Source organism: Notothenia rossii, assembly GCF_949606895.1.
Source record: "Notothenia rossii genome assembly, chromosome: 3".
Lineage (NCBI taxonomy): Eukaryota > Metazoa > Chordata > Actinopteri > Perciformes > Nototheniidae > Notothenia > Notothenia rossii.
Window position 1 is genome coordinate 69,472,655 of NC_136901.1, and position 19,149 is coordinate 69,491,803.

Below are 19,149 nucleotides of genomic sequence, written 5' to 3' on the forward strand. Positions count from 1 at the left end.
GTTATTGCTGCCAAAGGAGGGTCAACCAGTTATTAAATCCAAGGGTTCACATACTTTTTCCACCCTGCACTGTGAATGTTTACATGGTGTACTCAATAAAAACATATTGTTTGTGTTGTTTTAGCTTAAGCAGACTGTGTTTGTCTATTGTTATGACTTAGACGAAGATCAGAACACATTTTATGACCAATTTATGCAGAAATCCAGGTAGTTCCAAAGGGTTCACATACTTTTTCTTGCAACTGTATTTCACCCTGGTAGTGATTTAGGCCTTGTAGCAAGATGCCATGTCTGCACACAGCTATTTGTAGACCTTCCTCATCCACCTTGGCGCTGGACTTGTGTGAGATTTCTCTGCAAGCTGTGAATGTTGCCGGTCCACAAACATCACGACCACTTTTCTGAAATAGACACAATTTGTTACATTTAACCCTGCGCTAAGTAAAATAAATAAAGGGTTACTGGGTTGAATAAATTCTTACACTCGTCACCTGGCTCCTGATTTTGTCGACAAAGGCAAACACTTGACTGTCCTGGGCAATGAACAGTCCATCAAATAGAGACAGTTCATCTGTCCTGCGAAATTCGAGAAAGAAATTCTAAGCAACATTATCATACATACATACGTTTGATTGTGTCCTCTATTTAATGTGGGCAATTTGCTTTTGCTATACATTTTTCATAAATGTGGAAAAGGTCTTTGTGAATTTTATCTGTAATTCTGTGTAAAGCCTTTTGTCACCATTATTTAAAATTAGTGAAAAGTTTACTGAATTCTTGTAAAAATAAAAGTACGTCCTTTAAATTGCTGGGCATGGAATAGGGCAGAGGAAGGCAGAAAAAAAGTTCCTGGACAATTTAATACATTTTTCATGAAGCGATTATATCCAAAGCTGGTTCTTAACCGAGCTCCAACATATCCAACTAATGTCAACCATTTAACATTTTAAAGTTGAGTTAACTTTACAGGCGTCATATACAATAATGTTTATGAATTGGATTTATATAATTGTGTAATTACAAACCAACTATTGTTTTCTGATGGTCTACAAACTTTGGAAAATAAAAAAAAATAAAAAATTGTAGATTTGGGGAAAGTTAAACATTTCAGCAATGACATTCATGCTTAATCATAAAGCATTGAATGGTTTAGGCCCAAAATACATTTCTGACCTGCTAAATTATTCTTAATGCCTTTCATTTTTTGTAAAGCACTTTGAATTGCCTTGTGTTGAGGTGTTATATAAATAAACTTGCCTTGCCTTAGTCAATAAAACAAAATGAGAACACTAAAATGAGAATATGATTTCACTGACCCTCTGGACTTCTTGAAGCGATAATGCTTTCTATTGCCATCTACGGCAATAGCCAGCATGTCAGGTGTGCATGCTGGGCATTTAAAGGGCTCCACCAGGCACAGATCTTCTTGTCTGTAATTACAGAAGGCAAACTCCCGAAAGACTCTGTGGAAGGTATCGCCACAAATTCTGCCTGTCTGGACACAAGAATGGAATTCATTTGGTTAATTGGAAGTTTGGTATTCTAAAATCTTGAAATCCACATTTTATTCTTACCTGTCCTCTGGAAAGCGATCGATGTTCAAGCATTTTTATAAATACTTGCTGGGATGATGCTGTGCTGGCCAATTTAATTTGCTCGAATTATGTCAGCACATCAAACTAAAAAATCATTTTGCAGCTGCTGGTTGCTGGGGACCATTTGGTGGAACAAATTATACAGCACACAGAATGCAGGTAAATGCTGTATGGACCTGAGAAAAAATATAATTGTGCAATTTGACAGGTATCTATGTAACACAGGACAAAAGTATAATAGTAATCCTGTATTTTTGCTTGACTACACAGGGCTCGACATTAGGGACTGCCTGATGGCCTGGGGCCATCTAGTATTTAGCTCGGGCAATGAAGCCTCACCTGCTGGTTGCCCGATCGGGCAATCTATTATGCCAGTATCAAGCAGCTCGCGGATCCAGTAATGAGTGACCCGACAGTAACACTAAATATATCTATAACTAGTTTAGGTAGTTTGAGAGGTAATTAAAAATAGCTACTTGTGATATTTTAACCTGAAGTGTGTTTTGTCCGCTCACCGCTGCATGTGATCATGCAGAGCTGCGTGTCGACTCGTCAGCAGCAGCTGATCTCTCTCTCCCGTCAGATTAGACTTCACTTGCGTGTATGTCCATATTGATCAGATCCAGCTAGTTCTAGCTAATGATATGACTACCTGCTTATTAAAAGACACCTAAACAATAAGTGTCGCTATGCAACAGGGTGAGGCCACAAAGTATAGCGCAGCATTATGCATTTGTTTACATGCCCACCGGAACCCCGAGGCATAACCAACAGATCAACGCACAATCAACCTATACAGGACATCTCTTTCTCCACATTAAGTGTTAGACATTAGAATTGACTATTCTTGTCTGTCAAATAAGTGGCGCAACTGAAGCGGTAATACGCTAAAGGGAAATTATTTTTACCGAAGAGATTCAGATTTGCCGGCTATAACGGGAACTCTGACGTCGCCATTTTGTGTGCTTCGTGGATGCGCTCGGCTCCTCTCAACTGCTGCTCGGGTCTGCTCTGTCAGCTTCCGGATGAGGAAGCATTCATTCGACCAACTTACAGTAGATAACATTACAAACATTTTTAACAGGGGCCATAATAGTGTAAATGTTTGTTTTGGCAGTTACAACTGAATGTAATGTTTTCTCCTTTTTTACATCTGGGAAGGCATTTGCCTTCATCAGATGGAAAGTGTCTTGACCAACAACTTAAGTATTTCTTATAGCTATGCAGGGTATGCAAGCGAGCAAACACAAACAAGAACAAACAAACAAGTGAAATTAAGAATAAAATTGAAATTGTACAATATAATATTGTGGTGGTTCATCTTATAATTCAGTCGAGAGAATGCACGAGACAGCATCTAAGACCTGCAAAAATCAAAATGTTATAGGGGGAGGCCCCCCAAACCCTTTGTGCCATTTCGTCCGCACAAATTTTTCAGGGCAATCTCTATTGGGCTCAGGGCCATCTGTAAATTAGCTTAGATGGCCCACAGGGCCATCTCCCAAAATCCTTAATGTCATGCACTGCTACATCGTCTTCTGGTGGCAACAAACCATTGATAGTCACCAACACGGTCTGCTTTCCTGGGATGATGGTGAAATCTTGGCTTGGACCACAGAAGCAGATCTGGGATGGTGGAGGAATTGGAAGCAGACACACTGCAGCAAAGACAATTTCAGAGATTCATATGCATGTTAGGTTCTCGTCAATTAAAAGAGAGACACTTTAACAGTTCAAGCAAACTTCCGACATGGTGAATATGATGCCGCTGTATATGTAGTGCGCATTAGGAAACCATGGTGCGGAATATGTAATAAATTATTTGAACCCACCTTGTTCACAGAGTCCATATTGGCCGCTTTCATCCACAACCACTAAGGATGTGGGAGGAATAGGTCTGTAAAACCCACCAATCATGGCTTCCCTGTCATGGAATATATTTTTACCATGGATAATTCGGCCACATGCCGGACAAAGAAAGGGAGTTCCTGGTGGAACACAGTCCAAGCACCAGACCACAGTATCAGCAGTTTTGCATTGGAGACAGGAACGTTTAGTGACAATCTCTGCAGCCAATTTCAAATTAAGGAGCTCTGGCATCGCAGCCCTGAATCAACTGTCTTTGGGTCCATGTTGACACATTGGGTGTGTCTTCTGATTATGCAGGGACAGTGAGAGAACCCAACAGATTTCTCAGTGTCTGAAGATGTTGATCTAAAATAACTAAATATAAAACAAATCATGGAATTTAGTTTATTAAAAAAAGATATTCCATACATGGCTTTTCACTTTAAATGTATCATGAACATAGCTATTACATACTATAAACAATTACCTACATTTCCTTTACATTTCAAGTTGAAGGATAATTTAAGAAATCATTATGCATACCAAGACTTGGGACCTGTAGAGGAATCTCATGTGTCTGTGACTCCTCGACCTCTGGGGACTCCTGAGAGCTGGAAGGTTTAACTCCATAAACAAAGTACGATGATATAGGAAACATTATTGAAGACCAACAACATTAAAACTTAATGAAACACTAGAACTAGATTATATTTTACAGACCAGATCGATTCTCTCTTGTATGTTGGGGTAGAAGTTTCCCATCCAGGTCCCTCTTCTTCCAGGAAGCATTTGATCCTTGCGTTCTTTTCTTTGGTTTCTTAATATATATAAATATATAAAAGAGATTAGATATTTCCCTTTCATCAGATGTGATGGCTTCACAAAATGTAAGTTGAATTAGCGAATTTTTAAAGTAGTAAAACTACTATGACCATATGATATTCAAGTGTTGAACTTACCTTAACTATCATTAATGCAACATGTTAGGTGACATTTAGAGAAAAAAAAAGTGTGTGCATTATGAAAAGCGCCGTTTAAATGTCAATTATAATTATTATTAATAATTATTATAATAATTATATTTACTTTCACATTGTTTAAGGTAATATCATGTCCTGGTCTGGTTAGATGAATATACATACTTTTGCCATTGTTATGTTTTATGTCAGGTGCTAACAAGGGTTTTGATTTTAGCTCCTTTACCTCAGCAATCTGAGCTGTAGTTTTTGTTAGCAGAGCCTCTCAGTCTGACAGACAGGAGAAAACTCCCTCCAACTTGTTCTAGAAGAAGCTTCTTATATTGCCATACATATCTCTTAGCGCATCTATACCTAAGCTAAGTGCTAACCTTTATGATGCTATTGCTAACAACAAGCATTTGTCTATACTGCCTATGCCACGGGCCGGCCCTCCATAGCATGTTATTCATTTGAAACTAAAACGTAAAACTGGTTAAACATGATTTGTAGAAAAGCGGCACGAAAAAGCGGCACGAAAAAGCGTAAATAAATCCAATTAAATACAGATATCAGACTTACCACTTGCCCAGCTGTGATGCTCTGTAACATGCGTCGGCCACTCCTCTTCTCTTGGCTCGTCGCACTTTTATTGATGCGCAAGGCTAAAGGTCACAGGATTACGATCTGCCTGAGACAGCAAATTGTTGTTTCTTACACGACCACTAGAGGTGCTAAACTTTCAAACGTGACTATAGGTCGTAATAAGCTGCTGAGCAATCAACCTATTTGGTCTTTTTTTGAGGAGGACAGGCTGCAGCGGACTGGCTCGTCTCAAACGATAGCTGAGGATTATGGGTAGTGTAGTGTCTTCGGCCACCCTAAACTCCGAATCCTAAACTGTAAAATAATTTGACAGTGAGGGGAATACTTCCGATTTTATTATGAAAACTTCGAGACCGGAAATACTGTTTCCTCCGTTGAGAGTTGACGCCAACTTTACATGGACGCCGCCGTCAATAGAAATGAATAGGGGGAAAGACGTAGTATATACACGTTCTCCTGGCGAGACCTCAAATCATCTTCGTAATATCTATCAAACTATAGATCCTACACATCCACTGGACGTATATTCTAGAAGTACAATATACACTTCTCGCTAGAAATCTAATCAAAAAGCATTTTAATGGCCAAACTATCCTACAATTTAGGATTTCCCAGAGAGGGTTATTTGTGAATAAACGACCCTCCGGAGCATTTGCAATCAACGGGAGCATGTTGTTTCTTACACGACCACGAGAGGTACTACACTTTAAAACGTGACTATAGGTCGCAATAAGCTGCTGAACAATCAACCTATTTGGTTGTTTTTTGTAGGAGGACAGGCTAGAAGCAAAGGTTCTGGTTCATTCATATTTTCCTCTAAGTAAAGATTAAGCTGTTACTGAACACCTGAGCTTGGTTATGTTCTGCTGGTAAACAAGACTGCATATTTTTAATATATAGTGTATGGAAGTCTAGAAAAGGGGACCAGGTTTTACCAAGAGTGAGACCTAATTTGCAGTGGCGCCCCAAGACACTCAGGGGGCCCCCCGGAGCGGAGCAGCGCAACTGAAATTATGGGCTTTTGGCGGCGTGCTATGACATCACGTTGCAGTAAATTAAAGGGTGTTTCATGTTGTTGTTGCTGTGGACCTTCTTAATCTATCTTCTTTGGTCCGGGGCCCCAAGCAGTTGCCTGCCTTGCCTGTTCGCAAGGTGCGCCCCTGCTAATTTGTTTTCAGTACAGAAAAGCTCCTCATGGCCACAACCTTTATCGACCTTTAAATCTATTTGCAGTAAGGCATCAAAGCTAGGCTGATCTGTGCACAGCCAGCTGTTTAATACCTGTAGCACATCCACACTCACAAAGTCACATTCACCTCCTGAGACGGGCCGAGGATGGAGACCACACAATATATTTAGTGAACTCAGAGCAACCATATGGAGCCATTTTGCTTCATAATTATATGTAAAGATTGTGGGCCAATGTCTGCAATGGCCCATTGGTTCATATATCAAGAAGCTAAAGTCTAAGCAACTCTTAAAAAGGCCTATAAGGGACGGTAAAGGTCAAAGCTTCTGAATAAATACCATGACACAAAAAATAGAAGCAACACTATTGTTAATCCCAGCTGAAGACAGGAGAAATTATTGTATTTTAATTTTGGTATAAAATGACGGCATTTGTCAATCAACTTGATTCAAAGATCTATCTAAATCTAAAGAGTCCACAGTTGGAAAATTAGTTGTCAAAAAATGGAATTGCACAACAACAACAAAATCAGAACTCAACCCCTGTTACCTTGAGTTTGTGATAAAAAAAAAAGTATTTATGAACTGAAGTTCTCGAACGGACAGATAGCATTAGACTGTTATCTGAAAGTATTTTGATTAATAAAGTTTAAGCACAAATGTATGTGTTCGGGAAGAAGTGAGTTTACGACTGGATAAATCAGACTTGGATTATACTGCCTTACAGTAGTTGTTTGAGAGTGTGTCTGTTAAATGCGACCACCCCCTATCAACTTAATTTAGTCCCGAAATGTCTCTATTTTTGGATTCATTAGGGAGGCATGTGAGACAAACTAAGTTTTTTCACGAATCCAAGGCAACACTGGGTGAGGAGTTCATATGCATATGATCATTTTGAGGATGAAGAACTCGTTTAAGACGTAAAGCCTATTAAACTCAAAGATATGAAGATTTGAGGCTGCTGCGGAGTAAATAGATTGTTGTGGGATTGTGCTTTCACTTGCTGAAAGGAATCACACATCCATCTATCACATGAAGCAAAGAGAGTCGGTCAGACAGAGTGAGTAAGAGTGGGTTCAGTGACGTAGTGGAGCTATAAATACAGTTTTCCAAAGGCCATATTGACATGCAGGTGCACATTTATATGGGAGTCTGGCTCTAGTTTATGAGGTCTTCTTCACCACTGTACCCTGGCGGATGTGATGTTATCAACCCCTTGCCCCCTCTTCCCTCCTCCATACACCCACCCACCCTCCAAAGGAAGTAATATATAAACGGCACAGATAGTTGTTTCTGGCTCCCACATTGAACATTGAAGGGAGGGCTTTATAAATAAATAGTTTATATAATAACTCCAACAATCATGACAATGGCAATAATAACAGATATAAAAGTTCCAAAGGGGAGGAGTAATTTAAAGGACCCCTGGTCCTGGAAGTAAAAAGGGACATTTGTTTTTCTTTGAAGACATGGACATCAATAGCTCCTGGTTGAATCATGTATACAAAAGATGAGTAAAAACATAACAAATATGGGGTTCTTTGATAAAAAGAACGTGAGCAAATACTGTGTACATAGACATTTTCAGGAGGAAATCAACTACAATTCCCAAAGAGACATCAAAAAACTAATATTGACAGTATTTCAATTTGAATTCTGGGTACGGTAGGTTAATTTTGAACTATGGTACAGTTTAGGAGCCCAACAGTAACAGCTAAGTAAGCTTTTAGATTGTGCCTATTAGTCTACAGTGTCTTTGGCACAGTGAGATGAATACCAAAAACAGTTCGGTAACATCCTTGCTATTGACAAAATTAGCATAACAATGTTTAGAAGCTAAATGTTTACGATCTGTTAAGTGTGTTAGCATGCTACCATTCTCTACAAGATACCGATGGGGTATACTGTATCTTCAATGTTGTAGGTATTTGGTCATAAAACGATGTATTGGGCTAATAAAAGTTTTTGCGGGATGATGCTGATTATGTTAATGGGAATTGAGATAATTTCATCAGGAATTTCAACTATTTCAACAATACTAGATATCTGTATTGTCATTTTGACATCGCAGTTTTCTGTTAATGCAAACTATAGGTAAACAATACCAAGGTTGCAGAGTTATTTTCTGAAATAAGTTGTTAATGCCTGCAGCTTCTACTGCTGTGGCTCCAACAGTGTTTTCTCTCGCACTCTGGCATGTCTTCATTATTTATGTGTTGACTTGCATATCCATGAGGAGTATTTATGTTGCAAGTGGATTTCAAAAGCAATCAACCCATCCTGCAAAATCGTATGGCTTTAAGAACGGTTGAATACAATCAAAGCTAATATACATTGATTTTAATTAGCTCAAAAGTCGAGTTCTGCTAATTAAAGCAAATAATATTTGTAAATCGTCAGTATAGATATTTGTTGTTGTTTTCTATAATCAGTATCCAGGAAAGACAATTCATGTCATACAATTCTATTTAACAAGGTTTACAATGATAGGATTCAGAACATAGAAAATGGGAAATGTTTACATGTTGAAAATATGCAATGTTCTTATGCTTTAGAAAATAAACACTTGACATCCAGTCTTTCTTAGGATTATGGACAAGTTGTGTTTTATGTTGACATCAATGCATTGAAGAGGCAGATACTTTGTCACAGCTGATCCATCCAGAGGGTGGTGAATTATTCACTGTTTTGTTGGCAGGAGGCCTAGGTGGGGATGAAAGGCCTGGCTTCCACCCTAAGGGAGAGCTAAGGGGTGGGAGGGAAACAGCTCGCAGTGCCTGCCCTATACTCCAAGCACCATAGCGTAGCATAGTTAGCAGTCTAACAGCAGTTTGTTCATTAGTGGTTCCCTTGCTGTGTGACAACATCCAGTCAGAGTCAATTAGACGGTAGCAGTTAGTTGAACAGGTGGGAGTGAGACTGGTGGAGCATTAGAATGAGCGATGATGCCAGGAAGTACATCAGCAACATGTGAGGTTAGTGACGGATGTTAAGAGCAGTGGTCATTGGCACAGGTTTTTCCATTTTGTAAAGTTTGACGCGTTAAGTCAATTAAATTATTTGTAATGCTTTTGTAGATCTGGTACGGTGTGTGGGGTTAAATATTGTATAACCAATAGTCTTTGACTACAGTTGTGGTATAAAATAAACCAATCAGTCCCAAAATAAAGAAACATTAATTAATGAATCCTGCTTCATTTGTTGTTGTTTTTCTTTAAATTACATCTTTAGCCTCCAGTCTAAACGTAAAAGAATATTCAGCTCTGTGACTAGATTGTTCTGATCAAAATACACATTGGGAATCAGAAATGAAATCTTCTTGTATGCTTTTGGAAACAATATCTTTGCATCAATGAGGACAATAATTTGTATTTCATGTCATCTAAGCCATGGAAGTCCTCACACTGCCCTTTAGCCAAAACACGTTTAGGTGAGGGGTGGCACCATGACGAGTGTGCAGGAGGCAGGACGTGACTACACTGTCACGTAGCTGGCTCCTAATGTTCCCTTAAAAAACTGATTCTGTAGCCATTCTTTGAACTTCCCTTCCTGATAGAAGTTCCCTAATTTCGTCTTCCCATTTCAGTGTATTTTTGTTAACGACTGTATTATGTAAATCTGTTTTATGTCTGGTTTGAATAATTCGGACATTATCATTCTCACCTTAATTTCCACTGGGGAATGTCTAGTACATTTCAGGGTTGGAGTCCATGTGTGAAGGTGGCTCCAATTAGTTTTTGCAGAATCTGAATGGGACTTTAACTTCCAGAAGCCAAAACAACCCATACCACAGTCAATATAATGGGTCGAACAACTGCCATACTGGTTGTCAGAAATCTGATACAGAATAAGGAAGTAGCTGGCCTTATAGCTACATTTTTTCTATACCGTTCAAAAAACACCCAAAAGGTGTTGTAACATGAGCACTGTGTCCACTTTGTACATTTAAATTGCTCATATCAATTTGTTCTGTATGTGCATGCATGGAAAAAGCACACCATACATATGCTGGATAATTTGAGAATGTGCATTTCCAGGCTAACTACAACAGCTGGATGCACAAAGTGACTGTCAATGCTTTCAGCTGTTTCCTATAGGTAGCAGTAATTGTCAGGTGCATCCAACAGTTTACCTGTGTATTTATACCCTCCCCCTTAAATAAAGCACAGCCCGTTCCACATCTGTCTGTAGGACTTTAAGTGAGGAAGTGACACTCCAGTGAAGCGAGAGTCGGTAAAAGGTAAACTCTATTCCCTAAGTAATATGGCTGTCGCACAAAGTGTGCATTGATTTAGAAATGATTCTGACTGAGGAGCGTTTTTAATATTGCTCTTTCCTTTCCTCTCCCTTTGTCAAGGTGATATTCCACCAAAAAGCTTTTGAATAAGACGTACCCCCTGGGGTAAAAGCATCATAGTTTGATGCCTCCTCTGTGACAGAAGGCAGCAGCCATGTTGTTAGCTTGTAGTTATAATGCATTCCAAACGTGACACGTTGTCAGTGTAAAGAAATAGAACACCAACAAGCCACTGCCACAGCATAATCCCCTTGTACACTATCCACCCATGTGTTCAGCATTTTGCAATAATAGCTATGCCAAAACATGGCTCAAAACACTGCTTATGTGCCATTCTTTGGCATTCCTACAGGCTCCGGAGTATTTAGATGATAATGTGACTGTTTGGAACATATTGAGCACACAGATGAACAGCAGGAATGTAGATTATGAAGCAGAAAAGTAGGAGAAGTTTCTGAATTGGATGTGAGTAACATCCCCTTTCCACAGGACACAGCTAATGCGAGAACTAGGACATTATGTACGAAAAAAGATATATCTTGCTATCTGACACTGGGGCGGCAGCGGCTCAGTTTGAAGGGACTTGGACTGGGAACGGAAGGATCACCGGTTCACGTCCCGATCGGACATGAATTGGCAAAAAAGATTGTGGGCTGGTAGCTGGAGAGGTACCATGCAGTGGCGTTTTCTCCTGGAGGCAAAGGGAAGCCAGGCTTCCCCTGTTTTTTCGGATTGTAGTTATAATTTTAATAAATACATAAAAACACTTCGTTCAGTTTCGGACATTTTTTGTTGTGTGTTGCTGCCGGCCCGTCTCTCCCCCATTCTCATTGAGTATTTTACAAAGAGTGAAACAGCGCCCCTCTAGATGTTATGGTGAAACAGTAGATTGCACTCTCTGTTGCGAGAGGAGGCCAGCCGAAATTGGCTTCCCTTGGTGAAAAAAATGGAGGGATTGACCAATCAGACAAGCCTCACGTCATGCCCCTGCCAACCTGTGATCTGTCAGGGCCATGCCAAGGGAAGCCAGAGTCGGCTGGCTTCCCTTGCCTCACAATCCAATCAAATCGCATCAACTTAGTGTTGCAGTGACGCGTCCTAAAACCTGGAAGTAAGCTGCGCTTGGTTTCCCTCGACAAAAAGCAATGGGATTTCTCCACAGGGTTTTGGAAAATAGCTCGAAATAAGGTCAGTGGAAAACGAACCTGTTAGGTAAATGCACGTTTTGTTCAGTCGGATAATATCCACATGTCTACCCTACTTTTATAATTTTCGAATCATAAATCTAATCGATAGAAGATAGATAGCGTCACTGCACCACTCTCATCGCCGTTAGAAAGTAGCAAGCAACTGAAGCAAGTGAAATTATGGAGGGTGGAGATTTGGAGTATTTAATCAAAAATAATTGTACTAAACTTCCGCTGCAGCAGCAACAACAAATAAAATCTGATGACAGGCCAATGCCCAAACTGGAGCTGTGTACAGCGAGGAACAAAGGAGCGAACCGGACGTAAAACGTTAAAGGTCTCCTGATTTAGTTTGTGAATGAATGCTTATTAGAGTTTCGGCTGGAGAATGCGTGCGGACCTGTCGGTCAGATAACAGGCGTGTGTAAGTATTTGTATGATACAAATATGTGTAAAATGATACCGGGTGCTTTAATCACTCATCTGGTTACGTTATTACATTGACCACCACACCCCCGACCCAAAATAAAGGACGTATTATTGGCTTCCCCTAATTTTTTCCCCACGCCACGCTACTGGTACCAGGAGGTGCCCAACTGCTCTGGGTGCCGGCTAACTGGCTTTCCCTTCGCTCATGTTTATCAACCCTGTGTGTGTAAAAACAACAGGGTGAAAAGAGTTTGTCTTCTTCTAGCAATCTTTCTGAAAAGTCTGGTCAGAAAAAAACCCTGATCCTTAAAATGAAAACGATGAGCCTTAGTAGATGTTGACCACATTAGAGTCATTGAAATAACCTTTAAGTATCGGTCTTCAACAATAAACACACCGTTCACAAACACATGCACTCTAACATGTACTTTTAAATGTACACACTAAAGACCTAACCCCTACAGAGAATCTAATCACCACCTGTCGAAAACATGTAGTTCATCTCCTCTGGGTAAGAGACAGCCTCCCTAAATAAAAATGTATTTATAATGAGATTCTTCTGATGGGTCTTTAACGTTGGGACTGACCTTGTTCAGCACCTTACCCCCGTTTAAACCACTAATCCATCTGCACAATCACATCTGGAGATTTTAAATTAAATGTCTGATAGGTAAATTGGAACATTCATTTGGCTATCTTTCATTTTCCCATTTGAGCTCAAATTCCATTATCTTCGTCTCCTGTCAACTCATCAAGATTTTACCTCATGCAACAGCACTTAGAGTAAATACTCTCTTCAGTGAGGCTGCCTGCTGCTAAGGTGAGGAAATTGAATGCTTAAAGCACCTCACTGTAATCCCAAAAGTGCAGCAAGAGTAAAATATAATGCGCCTTTCTGCCCTGGTTGTTAATCACTGAACCAGAAGAAAAAAAACAGGCGTATGGCATTTTCTACATTGTTCGTAAGCCGAGTTACATGTCACTGCCTTTGGCGGGAAATGTCCTTTGTGTCTACAGAAAGCAGTCCACAGCCTGCGTACTGTACAGAGGCTCCTAATATGACCCTTAATTCAGAGCCAGAGGGATACACTGCTACTGATGTTTCCATTAAGATCAACATTTCAGTTACATACAAAAATGACTGCTTTATACGTATACTGTTATGTGAAAATAATGTTTAAATTAAGTTGCATCTTTCTGACTTAATATCCCTTTAATTAAATCATGTTATGGCTTTGTTTGTTTTTCCCGCTTTTAATCTGCAACTGCAATTCCTTCTTCTCCCACATGCCTGCAGTCAACATACAAAAGAGAGACTTTGTTTTAAATGTATTCATTATCCATATCCATCATTCAACAGTGTATACGAGATGATTACCACCGTTGGTCCTACTCCTTGAAGACCCATAGGAATGATATTTTTTCCCCTCTTTTGCCTTCGGGTACATGTAAATCTCACAAGTAAATATTTCATCAGGGTCAGAGTCCCCACCTCTTCCTAGGGAGGTTAATAGAATTTCAGAGCGTGTCTTTGCCATCAGGATCAGACTAATTAAATCAGGAGAGGGATGCTTGTGATATACACATCCACTTTCCCACTTACCTAGTGCCATACTTTCCAAAGTACTGGAGAAAAAAAGACGAAGAGGGGGTGCCGTGATAATTGATGGGAAACAGGATCCGAAAAACCACTCTCAAAATAGATTTAAGGTTGTCGCGTCCCTGGGTAGATCGTTAAATGAGAGTACCTCGACTAATGGCTTTAAGAAGTCATTTGGACACAAGTGACTTTTTGTCAGTGTTTCCGAACCTTTGAGATAGCTGCACTGAGGTCTAAATACAACTAATGAGCCAAAATACACTCATTACTTTCATTGAGGCACTGAGAGAGACATCAATCAATGTTTATTTGTATAGCCCAATATCACAAATGTTACTTTTGTCTCAGTGGACTTCACAGTTTGTACAGAATATCAGTATGACAATACGACACCCTCTGTCCGTAGACCTTCACATCGTACAAGGAAAAACTTCCAGAGAAGTTTAAAGGGAAAAATGGGAGAAACCTCAGGGAGAGCAACAGAGGAGGGATCCCTCTCCCAGGATGGACAGACGTGCAATAGATGCCGTGTGTAAATCGAAGAGATAATACATTTTACAGCGTAGGTAGACCAAATGTTAGGAAATGCATGTGTCTATAATAAGAAGATGAATCCACGAGGATGTCAACGATCCTGTGGGAGCCATCAGGGAAGTAGTATGGTGAGAGTCAGGCAGGACCGCAGAGACAGGTTCAGCCACGACTCGAAGTCCAGGACTCAAATCCAGAACTCAGGATAGAGGATCCAGGACACAGGACCGCAGCAACAGAATCAGCCACGACTCAGGATCCCGGCGTAGATATAGACACCAAAAAGAAATTTGGGGGAAGCTGGGTTATTCGGAACATGAAAGTACACAGGTACAGACAGACAAAAGGAAGAAGTAAGGTCCCCGACAGTCTTAGCCTATAGCAGCTAAACTATCGTGTCTATGTACATGCACTCCCTTAGGATAGTTTGAGGGAAAAGAGTAGGAACTAAGATGTATGCGCCACATCTATACCATGAGCACATTGCTCCTAAAAAGTGTTTCCGGCACTGACACCAATCAACAGTTGTGCGTCAACTCGGCATTGATTGTGACAGTAATATATGCAGGGCGATAAAACTTGGAAAACAAACTCTGTTTGACCCTTTCGTCATGGCTTGGAGAATGGCTGTTAAAATGTGTAACGATACCAGTTCGATCAGTTCTATTGCCGTGTTTTAAGTCAACGGGTGATCAGAATCACTTAATCATTAAATCCCTTATAGTCTTACGGGAACTCCACCAATTATACACATCAAAGTGTTGTCTGTTTACACGTGTTGGGTAATACTACCTGATGTGGAAAAGAGAGTTGCATTAAACCTTTTTGTATCTCCAGAGAGATTCTTAAAGTCTGAAGTTCGACTACAAGAAGACAACAAGTGATCAAAGGTTACATTAGCCATTAAAAGAATAACACACCTGATTCTCTGCAGTGGAGTTGCATTATGGGTAATGTAAGGAGTAGGTTTCAACAAGGAGGAAACGTGTTGAAATAAAAAAAAGAAATTACATTGTTTTGCTCCAGCCCCCAATAAGTGCCCTGGATGTTTACACAATCTTTGTAGTGGGCAAACGGTGGTACGACAACTGCTGTGTCAGTCCTTGACGCCATTAAGCCAAAAAACATTTGTTCCCATTGACTGACATTGGGAAGGAGACCTATGTAAATCATTGGATACATTTTTTTTTTACTAAATCAATTACCAAGTAGGAAAACGTTCATAGCCCTTATTTAAATTATTAGGGGCTAAAAGTTGAACAACTTCCTAAAGGTTGAATCCAGTTTTTTACTTCTCCATTTATTTGACTGAGCTGAGACCATCCGTGATGCTGTGGATTGAAGGCGGGGCTTATGGTGAACACAAGTTCCCACATTTTATCAGCCCAGCTACAGGTACTTTGGCCCTCAAGACTCAGGCTATTTTGGCTTCATGCACCACTGAGCAACTTTCATAGGATGAACGGGGGTCCACCTTCATTGCTGTATCCAGTTCTCTTTATACATCCATGGTTTTGCTGCACCATTAAATAAACTGTCCATCATTAGAATGTTATTGTAATGCTACCATTATTTTAACCAATCTACAACTATGGCACATCGGTCGTCAATGTTCTTCTCTAGCTTCTTTTTTGTTAAATGATGTTTCTAAATCAAGAGAAAATACCTATTCATAAAGTCAGGGAGTGTCTTGCATATTTAAAAAATGTAAAATATTAGGTTCAAGCCCTATATGCTGTTCACAGTCCCTTAGGTATAGGAGAAACTAATTTGGAAAATAAAATATATAAATACTTTAAATTTGACTAGACAGAGGAATATTCCGGTCTCCCAAAACGATCAATAGGTTGGTCATCCATTATCAAGGCTACAAGAGGTTAGGAAAATGAGTAGACTGAAAGATACTTAAAGAGCAACACCAGGTTAGAGACACCAGTGAATAAATGTGTAGGAAAATGATGAATACACTAGATTTTCCAACAAATATACAGAAATATACACTACAGTGACATCTGGTGTCGTTTTAGTAAGACATTTTAACTAAAAGCCTCCGCACGTGACCTCCCGCGTGTGACGTAACATGGGGGAAACAAAGGGGAGAGCGGCCGGTCTAACATATGAATAAACATGGATCACAATGCTAGTTTTGCCACAGAAGAGGTTGAAAATATATATTTGAATGCACATGATTATAATTATGAGCCTGCTAGGCGTCCAAGAGACCAGGAGCAGCCAAGGATTAGAAAAAATAACGGCCATCGGAGAGAAATGGAGCTTTGGTGTGTGGAGAACCAGTGGAGAACAGAGCAGCTGTCTTGGTGAGTGACCGGCATTAGCATGTTAGCTAACGTCAGTCACACCACAACATTGTATAGTTAGCAATCATATATCAGGCTATAACTAAAGTAGTATTGATAATATAGTAACGTTACTGGCAGGACTGTTGATACTGATCCATAACAGAAACTAATGCGCAAGTATCGGCAGTATCTCGCGTTACCTAATGCAACTCCACACTACGGTGCTGACCGGAGGGAAGACGCGAGATACGGCTGATACTTGACGATCTGGCGGAGAAAGGTTGTGGAGCCTCCGTTGATATGCCGTTGTAAATGGCTTGATGGAAAGCAGGTGTGTAGTCGGGGAGGGTGCACAGCTGATTGCAGCAGGTGAGTGGAGGTTGAGCCGGGAGCCAGGAGTGACAGCCACCACGCCCACACAAACAACACAGACAGGGGGAAACAAACAAACAAACACAAAGGAGACGGCTGGAGCAGTACAGCCACCACAGCGTTACCTAACTCCACACTACGGGTGCCGTGTACCGGAGGGGAGAGAGAGAGCAGCGAAGGGGGGGAGAGAGATGTAATACGGTTTCTTGATAAAGCTGTGGAGACGGAGTATGTGCTGCAGGGAGGTGGATGCACAACGCACCCAGGAATGAACGCTAGCTCCCGTCCTTTTCCCGTGAGGGAAACTGTGCCCTGACTGTGCCCTGACAGGCTTGAGTTTGTGCAACCTGCACAAACAGAAGCTCACCATGATTACAAATGGTGAAATGCAATGTAAAATTACCGAAAAAATACCAGCTCACTAAATCACAACCGCTCAAACCAACTACAAACTACTACCGCGGATTGGGCAGAGAACGAGTCCGAGAAAGTGAACTCCCCCATGTGAGGTAATATGACGCGTTTGACGTATGACGTTAAAAAAAAGCAGTTTTTAGTAGCAGAGCTCAAAACGGCTCCTTTTCCTCTGAATTCCTGCCCTTATGTCTTGTAAAACATATCAAATCCTGCATTAACATTTTTAATTGTAATTTTCAGGCAAGGTTAAGCATAAATGTAGTAAAAAAAACCTGCAAGTTGCTCTTTAAGGGAGTAATAAAGCTGTTTTATTTTAGTAGGAATAATCCAAGAGAGACCGTTTTAATTTGCAAATGCCCCACAGCACTGACCCAAAATTAATTGTTCCTTTTGCTACAAAGGGAGAACCCTTGAGACAGTCAGGGGAACATAAAAAAGAAAATAAATCTTGGGTAATTACACAAGTGTTGAGCACTTTTCTATGGAGTGAGAATTTCACTGGCCATGGATTATGTGAGTTTAATGGGACAGAGAGCTGACCTGAGGCTGAGCAAGGGAGAATTAGAGAGTTGACATACAGGACTGCTGAGGCAGGGCCGCTCTCACAAATCAGGAGTGGCAGCAGCACAGGCAAAGTAAGCATGTGTCTCCCAAAGAGACACAATTTGTGGTTGGATGTGTTGTTAAAGTGTTGAAATTGTTGGAATGTTTAAAGTGTTAAAATAAGTAATAATGGCAAAAGATTTGATGAGGAAAATAGTTTTCTGGCTCGATTTGAAGAGTAGGAAAATCAAATACAGCCTTGCAGTAAAATCTAACAAAAAAACATAAATAGACCAATCTAGGAACCTTTGAAGTAAAATGGGGACCATTTTGGATCTCAGAATCCTTAATTCAGTTTGAGCTGAAAAGGGTCTAAAATGTAGACCCTGTAACAAAAACAGTACAATCTCTCCGTAACCACAAGCAAAAGCAACATTAAAATGCTTGGCTTAGAAAACAGGCAGTCTGAAGTTCTCAGATTTGTTGCTCCTCCCACCTCCTCATGTCTCCTTTCCAACCCTTAATTGCTTCCATTCAAAATGATTTATTGTTTTCAGGATTCAAATAGAAGATATTCTGAAAGAATGCTTCTGAGACTGTGACTATTGTTGTAAACAGTACAAACTGAATCACAGGATGAGTACAAAGCGTCAAAAGTCCAAACACAGAAGTTGATTGTATAGTTGTGACATAGCTGCTGAGACACTTCTTCAAGAGGGAAGTAGAGTATTGTATTTTGTTTCTTTTCTTCTGCCTTTTGCTTTTATCATCTCCTACTGGTTTCAGTTTCCAGACTGGAAGGTTGTCCCTTGGGCAAAACACCATAAACCACTGTCATGCAGGAGACCTGAGTCAGCGTCCTGTCACAGATCGGAAATTAACGTTCACCTTGAACCCTTTCTTTCCCTATCTCTTACGAAGTGTTCCATTCTCCTGCAACTGAAACCACAACCTCTGCAATAATAACACATTTCCCTAGCCTTAACATACTAGTGGCCATGTGCAAATAAAACTGACATTATATTTAAAATGAAAAATAAACAAACGATAGGTTGAAACTGTTAGCCTTACACTGTAAAAAAAATTGCTGTGAAATCCACAGTTATTTACAGTGTTTGTGCAGAGTAAATTACTGTATACTATTTTTGAGTATAATATCGTGTTTCCAACCAAAAGTTACAGTTCCTCTGGAGTTACTTTAAAAATATCAGTAGTAACGTCCCAACTGTATACAATCTCAGTAACCAACAATGTACTGTAGAAGATGACAGTAACCAAAA